The 25,567-nt window shown below is 38.0% G+C and overlaps 1 long non-coding RNA gene across 1 annotated transcript in view; it reads right to left on the reverse strand.

The window, feature by feature from the left end:
* The window catches only part of LOC111749453 (uncharacterized), a 267,250-nt gene that overhangs the window by 16,697 nt on the left and 224,986 nt on the right, over nucleotides 1-25,567 (reverse strand). Inside the window, exons 9-11 of the long non-coding RNA XR_010322319.1 lie at nucleotides 9,509-9,612; nucleotides 6,589-6,729; nucleotides 5,539-5,685 (exon numbers count right to left, since the gene is read on the reverse strand). This is a non-coding gene — a long non-coding RNA (uncharacterized LOC111749453). The remainder of the gene's footprint in view (nucleotides 1-5,538; nucleotides 5,686-6,588; nucleotides 6,730-9,508; nucleotides 9,613-25,567) is intronic.

Genomic DNA, 25,567 nt, shown 5'->3' on the forward strand with positions numbered 1-25,567 from the left:
TATAACCATATTAAAAATATTTATGGACCCAATGACTGGGCTGGAAGATACATAAAACAAACTCTATCAGCATTGAAAAGAAAGATAGAAGGCTCCACAATAATAGTAGGGGACTTTAGCACACCACTTTCTGTGAAGGACAGCACATCCAGAAAGAAGCTGAATAAAGACATGGAAAATCTAAATGCCACAATAAACCAACTTGACCTCATAGACATATACAGAACACTCCACCCAACAGCAACCAAGTATTCTTTCTTTTCTAGTGCACATGGAGCATTCTCTAGAATAGACCACATATTAGGGCATAAAGCAAGCCTTAGCAGAATCCAAAACATTGAAATATTACAAAGCATCTTCTCTGATCATAAGGCTGTAAAAGTGGAAACCAATAACAGAAAAAGCAGGGAAAAGAAATCAAACACTCGGAAATTAAACAATACCCTGCTCCAAAATGACTGGGTTATAGAAGACATTAAGGATGAAATAAAGAAATTCATAGAATCCAATGAGAATGAAAACACTTCCCATCAGAACCTTTGGGACAGTGAAAGCAGTGCTCAGAGGTCAATTTATATCAATAAATGCACACATACAAAAAGAAAACAGGGCCAAAATCAAAGAAATATCCCTACAACTTGAACATATAGAAAGAGAGCAACAAAGGAAACCCTCAGGCACCAGAAGAAAACAAATCATAAAAATTACAGCAGAACTAAATGAAATAGAAAATGAAAAAACAATTGAAAGGATTAACCACTTCGGAAATCTGTCTGGTGTTTTCTTAAAAACTTAGAAATAGAACTACCATACAACCCAGAAATCCCACTCCTCAGAGTATACCCTAGAGAATAAGAGCCTTCACACGAACAGATATATGCACTCCCATGTTTGTTGCAGCTCTGTTTACAATAGCAAAAAGCTGGAAGCAACCAAGGTGTCCATCAACGGATGAATGGTTAAATAAATTGTGGTATATTCACACAATGGAATACTAAGCATCGATAAAGAACAGTGACGAATCTGTGAAACATTTCATAACATGGAGGAACCTGGAAGGCATTATGCTGAGTGAAATTAGCCAGAGGCAAAAGGACAAATATTGTATAAGACCACTATTATAAGATCTTGAGAAATAGTATAAACTGAGAAGAACACATACTTTTGTGGTTACGAGAGGGGGAGGGAGGGAGGGTGGGAGAGGGTTATTTACTGATTAGTTAGTAGAGAAGAACTACTTTAGGTGAAGAGAAGGACAATACTCAATACACAGAAGGTCAGCTTAACTGGATTGGACCAAAAGCAAAGAAGTTTCCTGGATAAACTGAATGCTTCAAAGGTCAGCGGAGCAAGGGCGGGGGTTTGGGGACTATGGCTTAAGGGGACTTCTAAGTTAATTGGCAAAATAATACTATTATGAAAACATTCTGCATCCCACTTTGAAATGTGGCGTCTGGGGTCTTAAATGCTAACAAGCGGCCATCTAAGATGCATCAATTGGTCTCAACCCACCTGGATCAAAGGAGAATGATGAACACCAAGGTCACACAATAACTATAAGCCCAAGAGACAGAAAGGGCCACATGAACCAGAGACTTAAATCATCCTGAGACCAGAAGAACTAGATGGTGCCTGGCCACAACCGATGACTACCCTGACAGGGAGCACAATAGAGAACCCCTGAGGGAGAAGGAGATCAGTGGGATGCAGATCCCAAATTCTCATAAAAAGACCAGACTTAATGGTCTGACTGAGACTAGAGGAATCCTGGCGGTCATGGTCCCCAAACCTTCTGTTGGCCCAGGATAGGAACCATTCCGGAAGACAACTCATCAGACACGGAGGGGACTGGACAATGGGTTGGAGAGAGATGCTGATGAAGAGTGAGCTACTTGTATCAGGTGGACACTTGAGACTGTGTTGGCATCTCCTGTCTGGAGGGGAGATAGGAGGGTAGCGAGGGTTAGAAACTGGCAAAATTGCCACAAAAGGAGAGACTGGAAGGGCTGACTCATTAGGGGGAGAGTAAGTGGGAGTATGGAGTAAGATATATATAGGCTTATATGTGACAGACTGACTTGATTTGTAAACGTTCAATTAAAGCTCAATAAAAATTATTAAAAAAAAAAAGAGAATTAACAAGACCAAAAGCTGGTTCTTTGAAAAAATCAACAACATTCATAAACCATTGACCAAACTGACAAAAGAAAAATAGGAGAGGAAGAAAATAACCCAAATAAGAAATGAGATGGGTGATGTTACAACAGACCCAACCGAAATTAAAAGAATCATATCAGATTACTACGAAAAATTCTACTCTAACAAATTTGAAAACCTAGTAGAAATGGATAAATTCCTAAAAACACGCTACCTACCTAAACTAACACAAACAGAGGTAGAACTAAATAAACACATAACATAAGAGATTGAAAAGGTAATCTAAAACTCACACCAAAAAAAAGCCCTGGCCTGGACGGCTTTACTGCAGAGTTCTACCAAACTTTCAGAGAAGAGTTCTCACCACTAGTACGAAAGGTATTTCAGAGCATAGAAAAGCATGGAATACTCCCAAAGTCATTCTATGAAGCCAGCATATCCCTGATACCAAAACTAGGTTAAGACACCACAAGAAAAGAAAATTACAGACCTATATGTCTCGTGAACACAGATGCAAAAATCATCAATGAAATTCTAGCCAATAGAATTCAACAACATATCAAAAAAATAATTCACCATGACCAAGTGGGATTCACATCAGGCATGCAGGGATGATTCAACATTAGGAATACAATTAATGTAATCTATCATATAAATAAAATAAAAGACAAGAATCACATGATTTTATCAATTGATGCAGGAAAGGCATTTGACAGAGTTCAACACTCACCAATGATAAAAAACTCTCAGCAATTAGGAATAGAAGGAAACTTCCTCAACATAATAAAGGGTATTTATACAAAGCCAATAGCCACATCATCCCAAACGGAGAGAGCCTGAAAGCATTCCCCTTGAGATCGGGAACCAAACAAGGATGCCCTTCATCACCACTCTTATTCAACATTGTGCTGGAGATCCTAGCTAGAGCAATTAGGCTAGATAAAGAAATAAAGGGCATCCAGATCGGCAAGGAAGAAGTAAAATTATCTCTATTTGCAGATGACATGATCTTATACACAGAGAACCCTAAGGAATCCTCAAGAAAACTACTGAAACTAATAGAACAGTTCAGCAGAGTATAGGGATACAAGATAAACATACAAAAATCACTTGGATTCCTCTACATCAACAAAAAGAACATCGAAGAGGAAACCACCAAATCAATACCATTTACAGCTGCCCCTAAGAAGGTAAAATACTTAGGAATAAATCTTACCAGAGATGTAAAAGACTTATACAAAGAAAACTACAAAGCACTTCTGCAAGAAACTAAAAGAAACCTACATAAGTTGAAAGAACATCCCTTGCTCATGGACAGGAAGATTAACATTATAAAAATGTCTATTCTACCAAAAGCAATCTATAGATTTTATGCAATTCCTTCCTAAATTCCAACGACATTCTTTAATGAGATGGAGAAACAAATCACTATCTTCATATTGAAGGAAAAGAGGCCCTGGATAAGCAAAGCATTACTGAAAAAGAAGAACAAAGTAGGAGGCCTTACTCTACCTGAGTTTAGAACGTATTATACCACCACAGTAGTCAAAACAGCCTGGTACTGGTATAACAACAGACACCTAGACCAATGGAACAGAACTGAGAATCCAGACATAAATTCATCCACATATGAGCAGTTGAGATTTGACAAAGGCCCCAAAAGAGTTACATGGGGAAAAGACAGTCTTTTTAACAAATGGTGCTGGCATAAATGGATATCCATCTGCAAAAAAATGAAACAAGACCCATACCTCACTCCATGCACAAAAACAAACTCAAAATGGGTCAAAGACCTAAATATAATATCTAAAACAATAAAGATCATGGAAGAAAAGAATAGGGACAACGTTAGGAGTCCTAATACATGGCATAAACAGTATACAAAACATTATTAAGAATGCAGAAGAAAAACTAGATACCTGGGAGCTCCTAAAAATCAAACACGTACGCTCATCCAAAGACTTCACCACAAGAGTAAAAAGATTACCTACAGACTGGGAAAAAGTTTTTAGCTATGACATTTCTGATCAGTGCCTGATCTCTAAAATCTACATGATACTGCAAAAACTCAACTGCAAAAAGACAAATAACCCAATTAAAAATGGACAAAAGATATGAAGAGACACTTCACTAAAGAAGACATTCAGGTAGCTAACAGATATATGAGGAAATGTCCACGATCATCAGCCATTAGAGAAATGCAGATCAAAACTACAAGGAGATTTCATCTCACTCCAACAAGGTTGGCATTAATCCAAAAAACAGAAAATAATAAATATTGGAGAGGCTGTGGAGAGATTGGAACACTTATACACTGCTGGTGGGAATGTAAAATGGCACAACCACTTTGGAATTGATTTGGCGCTTCCTTAAAAAGCTAGAAATAGAACTACCATAGGGTCCTGCAATCCCAGTCCTTGGAATATATCCTAGAGAAATAAGAGCCTTTACACCAACAGATATATGCACACCCATGTTCATTGCAGCACTGTTTACAATAGCAAAAAGATGGAAGCAACCAAGGTGCCCATCAAAGGATGAACGGATAAATTATGGTATATTCATACAATGGAATACTATGCATCGATAAAGAACAGTGATGAATCTGTGAAACATTTCATAACGTTGAGGAATCTGGAAGGCATTATGCTGAGTGAAATTAGTCAGTTGCAAAAGGACAAATATTGTATAAGACCCCTATTATAAAAACTCGAGAAATAGTTTAAACAGAGAAGAAAATATTCTTTGATGGTTATGAGAGCGGGGAGGGAGAGACGGTGGGAGAGGGGTATTCACTAATTAGATATCAGATAAGAACTACTTTAGGTGATGGGAAAGACAACACACAATACAGGTGAGGTCAGCACAACTGGACTAAAAACCAAAAGCAAAGAAGTTTCCTGAATAAACTGAATGCTTCGAAGGCCAGCGTAGCGGGGCGGGGGGGGGGTGGTCTGGAGACGATGGTTTCAGGGGACATCTCGGTCAATTGGCATCATAAAATCTATTAAGAAAATATTCTGCATCCCACTTTGGAGAATGGCATCTGCAGCCTTAAATGCTAGCAAGCAGCCACCTGAGATGCAGCAATTAGTCTCAACCCACCTGGAGCAAAGGAGAACGAAGAACACCGAGGACGGAAGGTAATCTTGAGCCCAAGAGACAGAAAGGGCCACATAAACTAGAGACTATATCAGCCTGAGACCAGAAGAACTAGATGGTGCCCAGCTACAACCAATGACTGCCCTGACAGGGAACACAACAGAGAACTCCTGAGGGACAAGGAGAGCAGTGGGATGCAGACCCCAAATTCTCGTAAAAAGACTAGACTTAATGGCCTGACTGAGACTAGAAGGACCCCAGTGGTCATGGCCCCCAGACCTTTTGTTGGCCCAGGACAGCAACCATTCCTAAAGCCAACTCTTCAGTCAGGGATTGGACTGGACAATGCGTTGGAGAAGGATGCAGGTGTGGAGCGAGCTTCTTGATCAATCAGGTGGTACTTGAGACTATGTTGGCATCTCCTCCCTGGAGGGGAGATGAGAGGGTAAAGTAGGTTAGAAGCTGGCAAAATGGAAACAAAAAGAGAGAGTGGAGGGAGGGACCGGGCTGTCTCATTAGGGGGAGAGCAATTGGGGGTATGTAGCAAGGTTTATATAAGATTTTGTGTGAGAGACTGACTTGATTTGTAAACTTTCACTTATAAAAAAAAAAGCACAATAAAAATTTAAAAAAAAAATAGAACATCCCAAATTCTAACTTGAATGATTTTCTATACATCTTATAAGACTTCCCTCGTTCATCCTCTTTTGGGGAATTTTGGTAATAATGACCAGGTTATTTCCTTTTCTCTTTCTCAGTTTTGATGTAGTCAAAAGACCCTAATATCCACCCAAATAAGAGAATAAACTTTTAGTAAACGTTTATTCTCAGAAACAAATTTAGCAAAATAAATTTGTCTTTTTAAATATAATTTCAAATAAATAGTATATTCACATGACTTAAAATGTCAAAAGTATGTAGTGAAACTTTCATTCCCCGTTCAGTTACTTTTCTGTTTTGTTCCATACCACGACACATGACGATAACCATCAGAATTAATTTCTTGTTATCTCTTCAGAATTTTGTAACACTAAATAAGAGCACATGTAAATATGTCCTTTTATTTTGCCCCTTTTTAAACAAAGTAGAACACATGACGCACATTGTTCTTAAATCTTTTTTCTCACCAAGTGTGTGGAGAGATTTTTTAATTTATTTTTAGAGTTGCGTAGTATTTCATTGCATAGATGCACAAACCAATTATCCAACATAATTTATATAGACACCCAACTTGTTCCCAGTCTTTTACTATTACAAACAATGTGGCAGTGAATAACCTGTATAGACATCATTTTGCACATATGCAAGTATATCTGTAGGATAAATTACCAGAGGTGAAATTGGTGGGTCAAGAGGTGTTTCCATTTGTGATTTTAATAGATACAGCCAAAGAACCTTCAATAGTGCCATCAAATTTCCACTTTTCCTCAACAATAGGGACTTTTAACAAACATTTAGACTTCTGCCAATCTGTAGGTGAAAAAAAAAAGATATCTTGATACAGTTTAATTAATGTTTCTTATTATGAGCTTTATTAAGAATATTTATATTTAAGAGCCAAATGTGTGTTTTTTCTTCCCAACCTTTGTTCATAATTCTTTTGAGTTCTTGGCCTTTTTTAATCATTGATTTCTAGAGGATCTTTATGAGATTAACCCTTCTTCTAGAATGTGAGTTGTATCTCGGAATTGTCTTTATCTTTTAACTTTCTATACAGTTTTTGGTTATTAACAAGAGTTTTATTTTTGTGTGCCAAATTTATTAATCTGTTCTTGGCTTCTAAAATATCAATAAAATAAAAATTCATGAATAGCTCAACATATAAAATGCGTTTACGTCTTCCCCAAATTTAGCATCATACCTATTTAGAATATATGAGATGTAGGAACAAAACAAGAATGCCCAAAATCATCTCTATGATTAATTAACAGTGTACGGAAGGCATTGAGTAACAGGTTAAAAGGGAGAATGAAATCAGAAGTTAAAACATACCTAAGTATAGCCCAAGAAAGAGCAAACCCCTAAGAAAAAATCTTGTAAATACTACTAAAGAACATAAAAGAAAGGAACAAATGCAAAGACATGCTATTTCCTTGGGCTAGAAGACCCAACATCATAAAGATACCAATTCGCCTTAAGTTAACTCAGGCATTTTGTAAATAATCCTCTCCAAAATAACAGCAAGGCTTTTTGTTTTTTTTTTTTTTTTCTTATTTTGTTTTAAGAAATAGAAAAATGGTTGTCAAGCTCAAATGGAAAAATAAATACACAAGAATATTCAGAAAAACCTCAATGAAGAGCAATAAAGGTAGATTAACTCTATAATATATTAAAAATCTAAATCTTCAGTAATTAAAAGTGTGTCAGTATTACACGAATATTAACAGAGTAATAAAATATTATAAGGAATCCAAAATTAGACCTAAATACATTTGGAAATTTAGTTTATGATAAAGATGGCATCTCAAATTAGTGGTGAAAAGGTGAACTATGCTATAAATGCTGCTGGGACCTCTGGTTATCCATCTAAAACGAGACGTTAGACCCATACTTCATTCATTCCAAGCACCAGACAAATTCAAAATGGATCAATATTCTTGAAATTAAGAGTGGAAGGGAGGGAGGGAAAGAAGAAGGGAGGAAGGAAAAGGGAGGGAGGTAGGGAGGAAAGAAAGAAAGAAGGGGCTAAAACACCACAAATGTGTTGTGGGTATATTCTTTTATAACCTTGAAATTGGGAGGACTGCTTCTAACTATGAAGCAGGTATAATTTTTTAATTAAATAAAAACATGCTCTGAACGATTCTAAAATCTTAAGAAGAATATTTGCTTAAATAATAAAGTATCAGCCATGTCAAACCTTAAACAGACATTTTCAAGAAATGAATGGTCTCTATTTTCTTTCAAACATAAAGATATATATAAAAATTTTGAAGGACTATAAACACAGAGAGGAATAAAATTTTAAAGGGCCTTGCAGTGTGATAGATCACTTTTCTGTGGCCTTTCTTGCCATGGTCTTGTAACTCCCACCCAAGTGATTGGGTGGGACTGTACAAATAAGGTAATTGTGGCCCACAAAGGGGATTGGAGAATGGGAATTCCAGAGCACTTAATTGTGCTCATGGGGGAACCTTTACATAGATCAAGAGGCAGTCGTTGGGACAGAACAAGGGGATACTGATTGGTTTAAAGGCAGCGAAGGTGTGTATCAGGGTTGTGTCTTTTCACCATACCCATTCAATCTGTATGCTGAGATAATAATCCAAGAAGCTGGACTATATGAAGAATGAGGCATCATGATTGGAGGAAGACTCATTAACAACCTGCATTATTCAGATGACACAACCTTGTTTGCTGAAAGTGAAGAGGACTTGAAGCACTTACTAATGAAGATCAGAGACCACAGCCTTCAGTATGAATTGCACCTCAACATAAAGAAAACAAAAATCCTCACAACTGGACCAATAAGCAACATTGTAATAAATGGAGGAGAGATTGAAGTTGTCAAGGATTTCATTTTACTTAGATCCGCAATCAACAGCCGTGGAAGCAGCAGCCAAGAAATCAAACGATGCATTGCACTGGGTAAATCTGCTGCAAAGGACCTCATTAAGTGTTGAAAAGCAAAGATGTCACCTTGAAGACTAACCCAAGCATCATATGCATGTGAAGCATGACAATGAATAAGGAAGACTGAAGAAGAATGGGCACCTTTGAATTGTGGTGTTGGCAAAGAATATTGAATATACCACTGACTGCCAAAAAAAATGTACAAATCTATCTTGGAAGAAGTATAACCAGAATGCTCCTAAGAAGCATGGATGGCGAGACTGCATCTTACATATTTTGGACATGTAGTCAGGAGGGATCAGTCCCTGGAGAAGGACATCGTGTTTGGCAGAGTACAGGGTCAGCGAAAAAGAGGAAGACCCTCAACGAGGTGGATTGACACAGTGGCTGCAACAATGAGCTCAAGCATAACAACGATTGTGAGGATGGCACAGGACCGGGCAGTGTTTCGTTCTGTTGTGCATAGGGTCACTATGAGTCGGAACCAACTTGACGGCACCTAACAAGAACAAACAACACTTCTCTACTAAACCCCATAGTAGTGAGTATTGTCTGTGAGTTCTGTGTAGCCATTGCAATGAATTATCGAACACAGCAGAGAAGTAGAGGGTGCCATGGGAGGGATGGTTGGTATCAGAATTGGTAAAGATGGCAAGAGAGAGAAGGCATGTCTGACCTCCACCTCACAGGAATCAGCATTGGTGATTAGATCTTGATTTTCCTTCCACTTTGTGAAGTTAGATGAGGTCAGGTGACTCTGGCATGCCTCCAGTTGAAATACTGAAAAAAAAAATTGAGATATCTTTCAAATTGAGTATGTTGTTGTTGTTATTATGAGTCATTGAGTTGATTCCAACCCATAGCAACCCCAAGTACCACAGAACAAAACACTACGTGGTCCTGGGCCACCGTCACAATCATTGTTATGCTTGAGTCCATTGTTGCAGCCACTATGTAGATCCATTTCATTGAGGGTCTTCCTCTTTTTCACTGACTCTCTACTTTATCAAGCATGATGTCCTTTCCCGGGGACTGATTCCTCCTGAAAACATGTCCAAAGTATGTGAGGCAAAGTCTTGCCATCCTTGCTTTTAATGAGCATTCTGGATATACTTTTTCCATGACTGATTTGTTTATTCTTCTGGCAGTCTGTTATATATTCAATATTCTTTGTCAACAAAATAATTCAAAGGCTTCAGTCTTCCTTATTCATTGTCCAGCTTATGCATGCATATGAGGTGATTGAAAATACCATGGCTTGGGCCAGGAGCAACTTAGTCCGTAAAGTGACATCTTTGCTTCCCAACACTTTAAAGAATTTTTTTTGCAGTAGATGTGCCCAAAGCAATGCACCCTCTGATTTCTTCTCTGCTGCTACCATGGGTATTGATTGTGGATACAAGTAAAACAAAATCCTTCACAACTTCAATATATTTCCTCTGTTTATCATGGTGTTGCTTATTGGTGCAGCTGTGAGGAATTTTTGTTTTCTGTATGTTGAGGTGGAATCCATATTGAAGGCTGAAGTCTTTGATCTTCATCAGCAAGTGCTTCAAGTCGTCTTCACTTTCAGCAAGCAAGGACTTGTCATGTGCATATCCCAGGTTGTTAATGAGTCTTCCTCCAATCCTGATGCCATATTCTCCTTCATATAGTATATTTTAGAAAGGACATGGATTACAGTGATGTAGAATCAAAAGATATGGGTTCAAGTTCTTATTCTTTCACTTACCAACCACAACTAATCTTTCTGAGATTTAGTTTTCTAATCTATGAATAGGATTAATAGAATAATTCTTCTGCATGTCACTAGGTTATTGTTTTGATCAAACACTGTCCAGTCTTAAGCCATCTTCATGATCATTAGTAAGCTTGAGTCTATCATTATGATCCATACGATTTTCACTAATTTTAAGAAGTAGATCGCCAGGCTTTTCTTCCTAGTCTATCTTAGTCTGGAAGCACCGTCCAACATGGGTGAGCCTGCTGATGGTGTAGCCTTCGGCATCATGACAACACATAAGCCACCACAAGACAACAAACTGACAGCTGGTGGGAGCAGTAATTAGAACAAATTTTTACTGTCAATGAAACTGCACTCTATTGATTTCAGCCTTTTTATTTAAAATTAATTTGGATGAATATATAGAGAAAGCGTATTCCAAATGGCAAATTGTCACCTGCAAGAGGCCAGTGGAAAGACGCAGCCACGGGTACCCTAAGGAACTGAAGGCAAACCCTTGTTTTCCATCACCAAAGCCAGTCTGTGTAGCAGAGTGCACAACAAAGACTTTTGGCTGGGATGCCTGAGCTACCAAAGAAGCAAAGAAGGCACCCGTCTCTTTTCTCCCACTTGCCCGCCGCTCCTGTGTTCAAACCTCTGTATCAATCACTTCCAAGGAGTCACGCTAACGGTAAAGGGAGGAAGACGACCGCTTTCCCCTCTCAGTTTTAATAATGGAGATGATGGAAATTTCAGGCACTATGTGTGACATACCCTGACAAGAAAAAGGTATTTTCAATTAAGGATGCAAGGAGGGAGTAGTGGCTTTGGCTTTGCTTTGGAATCTTAACTCTAATAGGCGAGCAGGGCCAATTCAGTCCCAGTAGTCCTGCGTAACAATACCCATATGGGTTCTTTATTTCTAGACAAAAAAATGATTTGCTGAGAATGAAGGAGCTCACCATCTGTAATGGAAAAGATAGATAGTTTACTATATGTATGTTTACATACTTTAAAGGACAGATAGTGGATTCTGATCATATTGTTTCCTCAAGATAATAAAATTAAAAACAAACCACTCCTCTAAAAAAAGGGGGGGGGGGGGAACGCTGTGTTCAAGAAAATTAATTTGTTCAAATTAGTTTGAATCCTTTCCACTATGTTGCTCTGTTTTTATCCCACATAGTCTTCTCCATTCTTTGTGGTATACATTACTTGCTTTAGAAAATTCTTCTCCTGTGTTTACCCATTTGTGCAAAGGGTTGCTTTTATCAATTGGATTATTTGAGCAATTATTGGCTAAACTCTAAATAGAGCTCAGCTTTCCTCCGACATGCTCTGCAAGTTGCTGGTGCCTCTGTTGACACCTAGAGTGACTTGTATTAGCACTCTGCTACTCTAACTTGAAGGTTCTGCTTTTGAGTTTCACCTACTACCAGTGGTATGCTGGAGTTGGCTTGCACTGCTTGCCAGAGCCAATTAGGTGCATCTCTTTCCAAAGCTAAGTTCAGCAGCACCATGGTGGTAGCTTAAAATTGGCCAGGGCAGGAGTATTAACACCATAAAAATTGGCAAAAGCTAAAAACTAGGATTTTTCCCCCCAGAGAGCCAATTGTTAACTATTTACCAATACACCTGACTAACTACAGTGTTCTTTCCAGGGGAACCACTGTTCTCTGGTAAGTTGTGGTGAAAGGGTCACCTTGAACATGTTTTGGCAGACAGACTTACATCCTACTTGCAGTACAAACTGAAAATGCGTGCCTACTCAAAGCAAAACTTAGAAACAGGTTTTATCTATGTCTAACATCTGTTGCACATAGGGTTGCTATGAGTCAGAACTGACTTGATCGCACCTAACAACAGCAATACCATCTGATATCCCCCTGAATCAGAACCTTGAGCTGTTAACTATATAATCACCTGTGGGACTGCTGAGAACCCATTCTTGAAAGACATTCACATTTCCTGATGGCATCATAAATTGACTCCAGTTTTTTGGACTGAGTTTTTTTGTTTTGTTTTGTTTTCTGTTTTTAACTTTCCCCAGTGCAGTAGGATCAGCAGGATTTAGTGACAGCTTGCTGATGGTGAAGTTGACGGACTGAGTGATTATAGCCAGATATGAGCAGGTTATCATAGTGTGCTATTTTCCGTACCCCCCTACTCGCAGCGAGCCAAAAGTTCAAATGACAATTTGCAAGGCTTAGAATACAGAGGGTGGGGATTTGGAGAGGTGAATGGCCACTGCTCAATGATAAACTAATGAATTAGGAACCATTACTCTAGACACCAGTGGGCAAGGAATATTGGTGCAAAGAAGATACCATGCCTCCTTTCCCTGCCCCTGGCTTTCAGCAAATATGGTGATCGGAGAGCCCAAAACATTTTCTTTTTCAAATTCCAGACAAGTTAAAATCTCCCTTCACAGATATCCTACAATATTCCTTTTCCTTTGTATGTTTTGCTGCTGAGTAGGTAACAGAGCATCAGCAAGTGAACGCAGTTACCTGTGAGGCTACATCCAAGATGGAAATCTGAGAAGAAAGTAACATCAGCTTGTTTTTCCAAAACTTCAAGACTATCTCAGATGAGAAATGAATAAGAAAAGGGTTACATATCATAACTTTACTATCCTGTGGCTTTAGGCTTTTTTAATTTTTTGTTCTTGATATTGTTCTTTAGACCAATTTGGTCAAAATTAGAAACATAAAGAGTACAGAGACTGTTGGTTACTGGTAGATAACCAACACCAAACCCTAGCTGGTTGCTATCGAGTCGATTCCGACTCATAGCAACCCTATAGGACAGAGCAGAACTGCCCCATAGGGTTTCCAAGGAGCAGCTGGTAGATTTGAACTGCTGACCTTTTGGCTAGCAGCTGAGCTCTGAACCACTGCACTGGTAGATAACCAAAAAACAAAAAAATCCAAACCCATTGACTTCAAGTCAATTCTACCTCATAGCAACCCTATAAGACAGAGTAGAACCACCCTATAGAGTTTCCAAGGAGCAGCTGGTGAACTCCAACTGCTGACCTTTTGGTTAGAAGCTGAGTTCTTAACTACTGTGCCACCAGGGCTCCAATAGTAACACTCAAAAGGGGCTACCTATTCTGCTCTTGGGACATAATTCTTCACCTAAGTCACACAGCAACAGAGATTTTTTTAGGAATAAACATGATGGCTCCTCACTCACTAGGTTATCATGCAGTCTACCAACGTCAGAGTCAACCCATGTACGGTGAGGTACTGTGATGCCCCTTGGACTCTGCATTATGAAACAACCCCAGGTGAGTCAGTGACTAGCACTGCAGAGGAAATCAGAAAGACTGCTGTACTGGATATGTTTTCTTAGTCCTCCCAGAACTACTTTACGTCCTTTTCAATCCTGCTCTGTGCTTTGGAAAGTGACCAGTGTAGATGTTGTCAACAAATTCCCTTGACCCTCTGCCTTCTGGTTAGGTTTACTGGTAGAGTGTAGCCAAGGACTAGAGGAGAATGAAGCTAAGGTATTTATTCTCCCGAATACCCCTGCCAGGTCACTGTGGGCAGATTGTGTCCCTCTGTTGCAGTAAGCAGCCCTATCTATATAGATACCCTCTCTGAGCTGCTGTAACTTCTCTTATTTGACCTTTAGGCACGGAGTGGCAAAGGCTCCCTCTTCTTTCTAGAAACTGGTTACTGTAACAATCCTTATCATTTTCCTAAATACTGACCACAGCTTTGTAAACAATCCCTTATTAAACTCTCCTTTATTAGCCCATTTGTGCCATCTGTTTTCTGCCGGGAATGAGACAGTCGCATGTGCCAATTAGGGTCAAGGACATAGCTGATCCAGGCGATGCCCGTAGATGACCCAGCTGATGATCCATCATCTGCATCAGCTATGCCCAAAATACCAACTCTTCCACAAACCCCCAGGCCAAGTTACTGTGCTCTAGTACATTCCCACCTCGGGGTGTTCGTATTTTCTCTTCTGAAGAGCTCTTTCCGCTTTTCTTCACATGACTGGCTCCATCTCATAAGTCTGAATTCATTTTGAACATCACCTTTTCAGAGTCCTCTCCTGTATAAAAGAACTCCCTCCTTTTCCTTGCCATCACTCTCTTTTATTTCTTCTAACATTTCCCAGATTCTGTATGAATCTTTATTCGTTCAGTTTATTGTCTATCACCCACATTTAGTCCACCAGGTCAACGATGTTGGGAATCATGTATGCCTTATTACATCTCTAAACAAACAAACAAACAAACAAAACGACAACAAAAAACCACTGCCATTGAGTCATTTCCAACTCGTAGCAACCCTATAGGACAGAGTAGAACTGTCCCATAGGGTTTCCAAGGAGCCGCTGGTAGATTTGATCTGTTGATCTTCTGGTTAGCAGTGGCGCTTTTAACCATTGCTCCACTAGGTCTCCTCTTACACCTTCATTTATAAAAATGGTTTTGGGTGCAGTGGGCATACTGTACTATTTTCCTGTCACCTAGAACCTTCAAGCTCCCTTTGACTAAGGCAATGAAGCAATAAATTATTTTACTAACAAGGAGTGTTCCACTTTCAGTGAAGGACTTGGGCGTTGTGGAAAGGTGGTCTCAATCATTGATTTATTCAGCCAATTTCTATTCTTTTACATAAAATGTGGAACATCAATAGAATGCTTAAGGATAATCATAGAACACTTAATATTAAGTGAAAGAAAGACCAAGGAGATGTGGATGAGAATTGAAAGACTTTGAAGTCCACACGAGGAAGGATTTGGTCATTTGCCTTCCACCTAGAATACATAATTAAGATGACTTTGGCTCCAGTGGGGCACTTGGGGACTGTAGAAGGATTGAAACTTTTAAGGATTTAAAACATGTCTACAGTTGTCTCTGCCTTAATTACATAAGGGGAAAGCTTTTATTTTAACTCTGGCCAAGGAAACCCTAGTCGTGAAACTGTTTTTATTTGATGAAATGTTTACTCTCACAAGAAAGAGGCAGGGCTGTGCACATTTGATGAGCCAGCATTGAAGTGGTTATACATGAGCGGAGGGAGAGATCCAAGGACTGGGCATGGAAAAGTTGCCAAAATTATCATGACACTGAGGTCACAGATCAAATCCATGACCTTCTTGCAAATCTTGGGAAATTCATGTTTATAAAATACATGGCACAATCAAGAAACTTCTAAGGACTTTCTCCAAACAGTCATATATTCCACACTGCTAAATTGTATATTGCAGTGAATAAGATGTTAATGTTTCAAAGACTTTGAAAGCAAACATGCTTACATATGCAGATTTCAGTTATAAAGAAGCCCTCACTCTAAATCAACTGTGCATACCTTTTCTTTGCACAAATGTAGCCAAACTTCCAAGCAGCTGAAAGATAAAGACAAATACTGAAAACAAAACACAGTATCAGAGCTAAGAGAGATTTGATTCACGTTCTGAGGGCCCATGCCACTTCTGACTGCCATGAGATGTTTACTCTTCATGAAGGAGAGAAAGAGTGAGCATTGATTATGAGCTCACTCAAAAGGCTCTTGCACCCAATAAACTGTGTTGTATTTAGGAGGCCTGGTTGGGAAGGGCTGAGACCATCCTATCAGCATGACTGTGCTGGAGGTTATGAGATAATCTTGCATGGTCAAAAATATTATTACTTGATCATTAAAAAACCTCATTTTGCAATGCTGGGATGATGAAGATAAATAATACATGTGCAATTAATGACTATGTCTAGGGTCTGAAATTCAACAACCTTGAGGTCTAGTCTCAATTTATCCACTGTTTTGCCAAGAAACCCAGAACATTCATACTCTCCCTCAGTTCCCTCACTCAACTTCAATCATCTTCTATGTACAAATCACTTTCCTAGAAGATGGTGGACACCAAGATTAATAAGAAGTACATCCTTCGATAAAGACTCCAACACAGAGACAGTAACATGAGTTAATACAGACAGGGAAACACTAGAATTAACTATGTATGGAGGCACCAAGTTTTAGAGGGGAGTGAAAACAAAAGATTTATACAGCCAACCCCCCTGTCTTGCTCTCACAAAAGCCACTACAAGCTGGACATTATAATTTTGTATACTCTTGATTTCTATTTATTGATCACTCCCATATGCTTGACACTTAAGTGAAAGCACAGTTTTCGGCCTTATGCAAATTTAATTCCAATAAAAAACCAAGTCTGATTTCCATGAGATATAAGACTTACCATTTCTGGAGAAAAAAAATGGTTCACAGATGAAAAGTATGATTGAAATTGTAATCTTTATGCAATCATTTTGTAATCTGTTACAAACTCACCTATGCAACCTTGTTGATTGCCATGTGGCATGACGTTAAGAATTTCATTCTCCTTTGGATTGTATCTCCAACTATAAGCTATTAGAAGAGAAAACCTTAGATTTACGCTGATGGATTAAGAATATATAGCACTAAAAATTAAGCATATTGGACGTTCAAAAAATCTTTTTAGGCAGCGTTTGATTTTCATACGAATCTGCATCTGCCAGTATAATCTCTAATTAAAGTGGAAACAAGAAAAAGTTTTAAGGTAAACTAAAATACATTTAATGCACATGGTATGGGAAATTGATCACAAAAAGAAACAAAAAGTTAAAATTTTGAATTATACCTGTATGTGTCCTACTGAGTCTCCTGTACCCAGAAGAAGGTCCTTGCACCTAACTCATTAAACCAAGGAATTAATCGATTAGTCTCTGTGACAAAATGATGAGCACAAAGAACTTAAAATATGAGGTAGTTTAGCTCTGCCTCATGAGAGAAATAATATGATCTGTTTGGCTCAAAAACAGTCTGTAGGCATTCAGCCAGCATTTGCACATCCAGGACAGGGAGTAATAGAAAGGGGAAAAAAATGAGGTAATAAATAAATAAACAAACAAACCACATGAAGGACTTCCATGCTGGAAGCTAGGCCACTCGTTTTTCAAATATGTGCAGGGTCACCCATGGTGGCAGTTGCAGCAGAGATCCCAGATTAAGATAGACTAGGAAGAAAGGTCTGGTGATCTACTTCCAAAAATTAGCTAATGAAAACCTCATGGATTACAACAGGACATCGTCCAACCCGCTTGCTTTGGACACATCATCAGGAGGGATTAATCTCTGGAGAAGGACGCAAAGTTTGGTGAATAGAGGCCCAATGATGCCAAGGGAGACCCTCAGTGTGACGGATTGGCACAATAGCAACAATGATGGACTCAAACATGCTGGCGATCATGACGATGACACAGAACCAGACAAACATTTTGTTCTACTGTCACCATAATTTGGAGTTGACTCAATGGCATCTACCTATCTATCTATCTACCTACCTGTCTGCCTGTCTATGGTGAATTAACCTGTAAGCAAGGTATGCCAGATTTTACCACATCTTGAAATTGTGCACTACAGTTAGCAAGTAAGCACTTGTAAGCCAGTGCTTACCTTGCTTATTGGGTAATCTGTCCTTGTATCTATCTAAATACTGTGCTACTTCCTTCAAAAAAATCTTCTTTAATCCTGAAAAGAACCCTATAAATTAGGTACTATTATTCATTCTACAGATGAGATAAATGAGCAAGAGTAATAAGCAGACAACTCATAAAAAAATAGAGAGAAATAAAACACATTGCTTTTCAGGTCAGAGAAATAAACTACCAGAAATTAAATAATCTTTCAAAATGGTGACATGTTAATTAAACACTTTTACTAAAAACAATAACAAACAAAATATTGACTTAAGGAATCTGTATGTGTTTGCACATATATGCACATTTCCATTGGATGAGGAAATAAAAGCACCTTTCGGAAAAGTATAATGATCAAATTCAGAAAAACTGTTTAACCAAAATCTCCTATAAATGATCTCAACTCTGGGAAGAAACTGCTCTCTAAGGAGCAATGAAATAAGTTTTAGTTTCAACATTCACTGTCTTTTTGTGTTGTTTGTGAACAAACTGAGCTAATTGTTGAATGTGAGAGGTGATGGTTTTATGATATAAATTACTGCCCCCAAATTATTGGTTACTGAAGTCGTCATCTTTTAACCCAACAAGTTAGGTTAAAGCTAGATAAAAGAGAGATGATTCTCACTGTATATTCCCTAAGCTCTTTGTGATCCCCATACATCTCTGCGACAGGTAACTTCAATTACCAAGTACACAAACCTGAAACACTGAAGGAGTTTCAAATATCACAGAGCATTTCAATATTTAATATGTAGGTTAAGCATATCAGTTTCTGCATATAAAGAGTGACTAGCACGTCATGCATTACAATGTCATACTAGTTCTGAGGAACAACGGCTTTCAATTTAAAGAATAAAACACCCTCCAGCTGAAGAGAATTCTCACATTACAATATGTTTAAAAGAATCTATTCCAGTTGTGGTTGGTTGTCTATGAGAAATCTTTTTCATAGGGCGGAAACATTGAACGTTCCCATGTGAAAGTCTTTCTTGCAAGAGAAAAAACTGTACGTTGCATTTTATACAAACTAGGTGAATTCAAAATGATGGATCATTTTAAAAATATTCATTATACTATTTACTTACATAAATGTGGTTGTATAAAAAGTAAAAAAAAAAAAAAAAGGAATGCATTCACAATTGGTTTAAGTAATTTTCTCTTGGCACACCACCATATAAAACAGGGGCGTCATGGCGCCACAGAATTCTGAACTGTGGTGGTGCATCCCAGTACAGATGGCATTAATCTTTGTCTCGTTGCAGGAGACACCCTCGCTTGCATTAGTGGGCTGCCTCTTAAATGTAAGATGGTGTAATGTAACTCAGGTTTAAATAACAAAATAAATAAGGTCTATTCTTCTTCGGTCCTCCTCACCAATCTCTTCCAAACCCTCTTTGTTAAAGTGCTTCAGTGTTTACACGATTTAATGTAAGTAACAATTCTTGTTGGGGAGGGGGTGGACTTTTCCAAAAGAGTGTGGAAAAGGAAGAAACATAAGGGGTTAATCTCAAAAGTTTTTATTACTGTTAAACAATTGAATGATTTAAAAAAAAAAAAAAAAGGCCTGTGTACGCCAACATAGCATAATTACTCCCCCTACTTTCTTACTCATCTTTTAACAAACTGACAATCCCAATATTTTGGGAATCCCACTGTTTTATATCACTTCATGCTCCCCATGACAAGAAGGGCATTTAGCTGTCTTTAATGTCTTCTAATTAAATACTCATAGCATTCGTAAAGTCTACTTTTCCCAAATATAGATACATTTTAAAATAATGGACTTGTTCAAATGCATTTTTCTATGGAACTGAGAAGCTTCCAGAAACTGTCCCCACTGAACATAATAACTATTTAAGGAAACAAGCTATTTATGTGGAAATATTAAGAGGGATGATTTTGATAACCCACACTCAAGGCCAAAATAAGGATCATTGGGACTTTTACCGAGGAAGTTAATGGAGGCCAGGCCATTGGCAAATGACCTTGAAATCCCTCGATGTAGCCTCAAATTGGCTTCAGCACAAGCTTATTATTAATGCAAACAGCTAGTTTATACCATGAAAAGCACATGGTATCTCTCTCTGAAGCCATAGCTGTCACTTGGGCACCCCAGATACAAATAGGAGCATCTGTATGAGCACTTTTACATATTTTTAATAAATGTCACAAGTTTATTAACACTATTGTGCTACCTAAGAAAATTAAAATAACTCTTCGGTTTAATAGTAGCTTTACATAAATATATTAAAGAATTATCACATAGAAGGATTTAAATGAAATATATATATGTTGTAACACTTGATTCAGACTTAAAAGTCTATTTTCCTCTCTGATTAGTAATGCCCCAGAGACGTGTAATAAAAACCTTTGATTTTTAGGTACCTCAACATGTTAAAACTCTTTTCCTTAATGTTTTTGAAAATTGGTATGATATATTTCAGAATATGCACACAAACACACACACACTGCTCGGTCAGAAAAGAATTGTTTGCTCAGTTTGCAGGTATGAAGTCGTTACGGACTGGGCTTCACTATGGGAAATTTGAGTACCATGTACTGTTAATGTAAAATAAAGAAATGAAGCCTGGGAAGTTAGAAGATTATTTTTTGGGAAATGCATGTTTGAAACTTTAAAAAAAAGAAGAAAGAAATCTCCTAATGGTAAAGCATTAACAAATACTTTTTCATATGAATAAAATCTGTAATCAGTTAGATAAGAGCAATGTGCCTTTTTTTGGCATTTAATCAAACAATGAAATCATATACACATTTCCTGACACAAAAGACAAATGATGTAATAATCTGAAGGAGTTTCTCTATCTCCTTGGAACTTTGCATACTTGACTTGTTTTCCATATTTTGTGACTTTAAATGGTGGGAAAATTATATTAAAATGCTTGTAGCAGTTCCTCTAATCTAGCATCCTTTTTGTTTTATTGTATTTAATATAAAAGCAGCAATTATTTGATTTCAAAGTTATGAGAATATGTACCTTATGAGAAAACAAGCAATTTAAGCTTTAATTGGTGTCATTTTTCACAGAACTGGCAAGATTCTTGCATCCCTGGCACGTTGTTTTTCTATAAAACTGCAGAGCTGCCTTCAGTGAATATTTTACGAACGCAAAAGTTGTTATATGAAGGTATATGCAGAGATGCCTGGAAATATAAGATTTCTGGTGGGAGTTATTTACGAAAGATGTATTTCATTTGTTACTGTGTGTAACAACCCCTATTATTCTAAATGTTTCTCTCTTCTCAATAAGACTGTTCTTAGCTCATGCCCATGAAATGGTGGGGCTTGTGTCTAAAGGAGGATGAAAGCGGATGCTTGATGAAGGAAAAACAATGCTTCTGAGGAAAGTAAAAAAAAAAAAAAAAATTATGATTTTATTTAAAAAGAAACCAGATTGTAATATACTGAAAGACTAATTTGGGTTTTAATCTGAAAAAAAAAGACAATAGAATATACACTGGGAGACTTGGTTATATGAATTACATGTATGAACCACAGAAGCTTCTATTTTCTGGCATGTTGACTTACCACAAATACCTTGACTGATACTATTCAGAAGGCAGATGAGGGTTCTTTTGTTCTGAAAGATGGCGGTTCTCTAAATTTAAGGAGAGTTTTCACAACCTTAGCATCTTTAAGGGCTTTAGTGGTTTCCACACCCAGGGAGGTTTTTGTTTGTTTATGTGTTTTGATTTCTGTTTTAAATGCAAATTCCCAGATCTACTCTAAAGTTTCTAATTCAAAAGATGTAGAATAAGAATTATTGCTGTTAGGTGCCCTCAAGTCGAGTCCTACTCAAAGCGACCTTGTGTACAACAGAATGAAACAGTGCCCGGTCCCGTGCCAGCCTCACAATCATTGTTATGCTTGAGCCCATTGTTGCAGCCACTGTGTCAACCAGGATAGAGAATCATTTTTTTTTTTTTAACTCCTGAATGGTTCCTATGATTACCAGGCTTAAGGAAAACTGCGGATTAGTGGACTTTATGCAGGTGGTCCTTACTGGATTACTAGATTTTAGGATGTGGTAATCGTTGTTGTTGTTACTGCCAACCAGTCAATTTGGACCCATAGCAACCCCATGTGGCAGAGTAGAAATGCCCTATAGGGTTCTTTCTAGGTTGTCTTCTTTACAGGAGCAAATTGCCAGGTTTTTCTCCTGCAGAATGGCTGGGTGGATTCAACCACCAGCCTTTTGGTTAGCAGCCCAGTGCTTAACTGTTGCTCCACCAGGGCTCCTAGACATTAGGGTAGACAAGTATTTTTATACTGTATTTACATTTTTTTATTTTCTTAATGTTGGCAATTTTTATTTCTAGCAATTGCTAATATATAATGAGTATTGCTATATGTCACACACTGTGCTAAGCACCTTCTAAGCTTGGATACCTACAGTCCTATAAAACAAATCATCATTCTCTCATCTTTAGAAATGAAGAAATTTTTTGTTAAGAAGTTACTTAGCACAGTCGTAGAGCAAGTAATGAACAAGTAACAACTAAAATCCAGGTCAGTATGACTCCAGAGACCTTTTTTCAACCACTGTTCCATACTAGACTATTCAAACATAAACAGAACACTGCACGTTTTGAAAGCTTTTTCCCTTTTTTATGTTGGTTATTCAAATTAAGAATTAATGCTACTAGAGCTGATGTGACCTAAACTATTGATATTATTCTCATTATCATCATTATTGGTCTAATACTTTGATTCAAAATTACCCATAGCAATACTGATTGATTTGCATTAGAACAAGCTCTCCACTGCTGCTATTTTCCATATATATTAATCTAGTCAATCCATGTATAACTGCCATCTTTTAAGTCACTGATCTGTGATTGCATTAAAATGCTCTACCAAAACATACGACCAAAGACTTCGAGAAGGAGATTAAAAAGATTTTTTCCTGGGAAACAAGCAAACACACTTCCAAATGGATATGCATCATCCTGAAAGCTTCCCATGATTCTTCCAGTTTGAGTGATGAGTCCGTCCTTAGTTGCTCTCATCACTATGGCTTCACCCCTGTGGAGCACTAAGCTGTGAGTCTCTGAGGGGCAGACCTTGTGACTTTTTTCTCTCCATCTCCAGGATGCAGGCGTATTGTTCTGGGTATATCGTAGGCCATCGTGATGGTTAACTTTATAAGTCAAGTTGGCGAGGATATAGTGCCCAGTTATTTAATCAAACACTAATGTAAGTGTAGGAGTCACTTGGTGGAGCAAATGGTTAAGCACTAGACTACCAGCTGAAAGTTTGGCAGCTCAAACCCATCCAGAGGTGCCCCAGAAGTAAGGCCAGGCAATCTGTTTCTGAAAGGTGACAGCCTTGAAAACCCTATAGAGTGCAGTTCTACCATGTTCACTTGGGGTTTCCATGAGTCAGAATCAACTTGAAGGCAACCACTAACACCCAATGTAAGTGTTGCTATGAAGGCATTTAGTACATGTGCTTAACATCTACAATCACTTGATATTAATTAAAGAAGATTGCCCTCTATAACGCAGGTTGGTCTCATCCAATCAGTTGAAGGCTTAAAGAGCAAAAACTGAGGTTTCCAGATATGAAGGAATCCTGCCTCAAGACTACAGCATCAACTCCTGCTCAGTTTCCAGCCTGCCAGCCTTCCCTACACATTCAAACGCAAAATTACCTACGTTTCCAATCTTCTTGCCTCTCCTCCAAACTTTGGACTTGCCAGCCCCCATAATTTCATGAGTCAATACCTTAAAATAAATCTCTTTAAATAAGTAAGCACACACATACACATACTATTGGTTCTGTTTCTCTGGAGAACCCTGATGAACACAGATTTTGATACTTAGAGTGGTTCTAGAGGACCAAAATCTTAAGGATTAATTTCTGAGTTGGATCTGGAGTTTCTAGAATTGGTTTGCTAATCTGATTAAATTAAAAGGCATTAATGACTATTTTCAGTGGTAAAGAGAATACTGATTGTCCAAGGCATGGTTTAAAAAAAAAAAACAAAACTAACCTGTTGCTCTAGAGTCAATTTTGACTCATGACAACCCCATGAATGATAGACATACACAAAATACAACCACTCTATTATCAAATACTTATAAAAGACAAGGTTCTGGGTGACCAGATACATTAGACCATATTTGTCAAATTAATGAGTATAATGAGACTGACTGGTTACTTCCAACTCCAATGGAGAAAGTAGAGAAAGGAAAAGATAGCTCAGGGCTTTAAATTCCCACCTCAATGCCACATAAATTATCTGAAATTTCCATGCGTGCCCTGAAAAAAACCTTATCTCTTATAGACACCTATCTGAGATTGCAGGAAACCACACCCAGGGTTTCATTCTGAATGTGGTTGAATTACAATGCAAATTGAATTTGCAAACTTACAGGTTTCTGCTATTAAAATGAGGACATTTATTGGGATGGAATGGATCCTGAAAATTGGAAAGGGGACATATGGGCAGATCCTGATGAATCTGGAGACCTTGAGCATTCTGTTGAATCTTCTTCACCAGTATAAACTGCCCTTCCACCCTTATCTGAGGAGTTAACCCTGCTTTGCCCGAGGAAACTGTAATGGCCTCCCCCAAGTAGCTGCCTGGAAGACACTGCTCGTTCTTCTCAGGACCCACCCTCAACACCCCTAGACTCAGCAGGCCACAAAAGTTGAGGTACAATGTGTGATCCATGAGGAAACGAACTACCCTCCAAAAAAACTGCATAATCCTTTCAATCTATACAGACAAAAAAAGGGAATATGTATAAGAATGGATATTAAGGGCATGGAATAATGATGGAAAGAACATAAAATTGAATCAGGCCAAATTTTTCAATATGGAACCATTAAGCAGGGATTCTGGATTCAGTATTATAGTTCAAGAGGTTAGAAAGGACTTGACTGAAACATGAGCTGAACGGTAACTTACACTATATAAAATTGAGATGACATAATTGCTTTGGTATACTGTAGACGAAGGTATCCAAAGGCATAGAAAGATTGGAATTTTAGAGTGGATTTATCATGTAAGACCTGCTCAGTTACCCAGGAGGGTTCAGAGGAAACACTTTTCACACGACCTTGAGAAATAAATTTGTGAGTAGAGCCCCAAAATTCTTGTAGAGTCTTATGCTTGCTCTTCTTTGAAGGTAAGAAATTATGGTAGGAACTTCTGCCTCTGAACTGGAGTCCTTAAATTCAATGGGGGTAACTGAATCACATGAAGGCAACAAAGGAGTAAATGAAAATGATTAAAACAACTCTATGGAATCAAAAAAGAAAGTGAAAGAGGACTTGAAGCACTTCCTGATGAAGATCAAAGGCTGCAGCCTTTAGTAGGGATTATACCACAACATAAAGAAAACAAAAATCCTCACAAATTGACCAATAAACAACATCATGATAAACAGAGAAAAGATTGAAGTTGTCAAGGATTTCATTTTACTTCGATCCACAATCAATGCCCATGGAAGTCAAGAAATCAAACGATGCACTGCATTGGGCAAATCTGCTGCAAAAGACTTCTTTAA

Source organism: Loxodonta africana, chromosome 6 (assembly GCF_030014295.1).
Source record: "Loxodonta africana isolate mLoxAfr1 chromosome 6, mLoxAfr1.hap2, whole genome shotgun sequence".
Classification (NCBI taxonomy): domain Eukaryota; kingdom Metazoa; phylum Chordata; class Mammalia; order Proboscidea; family Elephantidae; genus Loxodonta; species Loxodonta africana.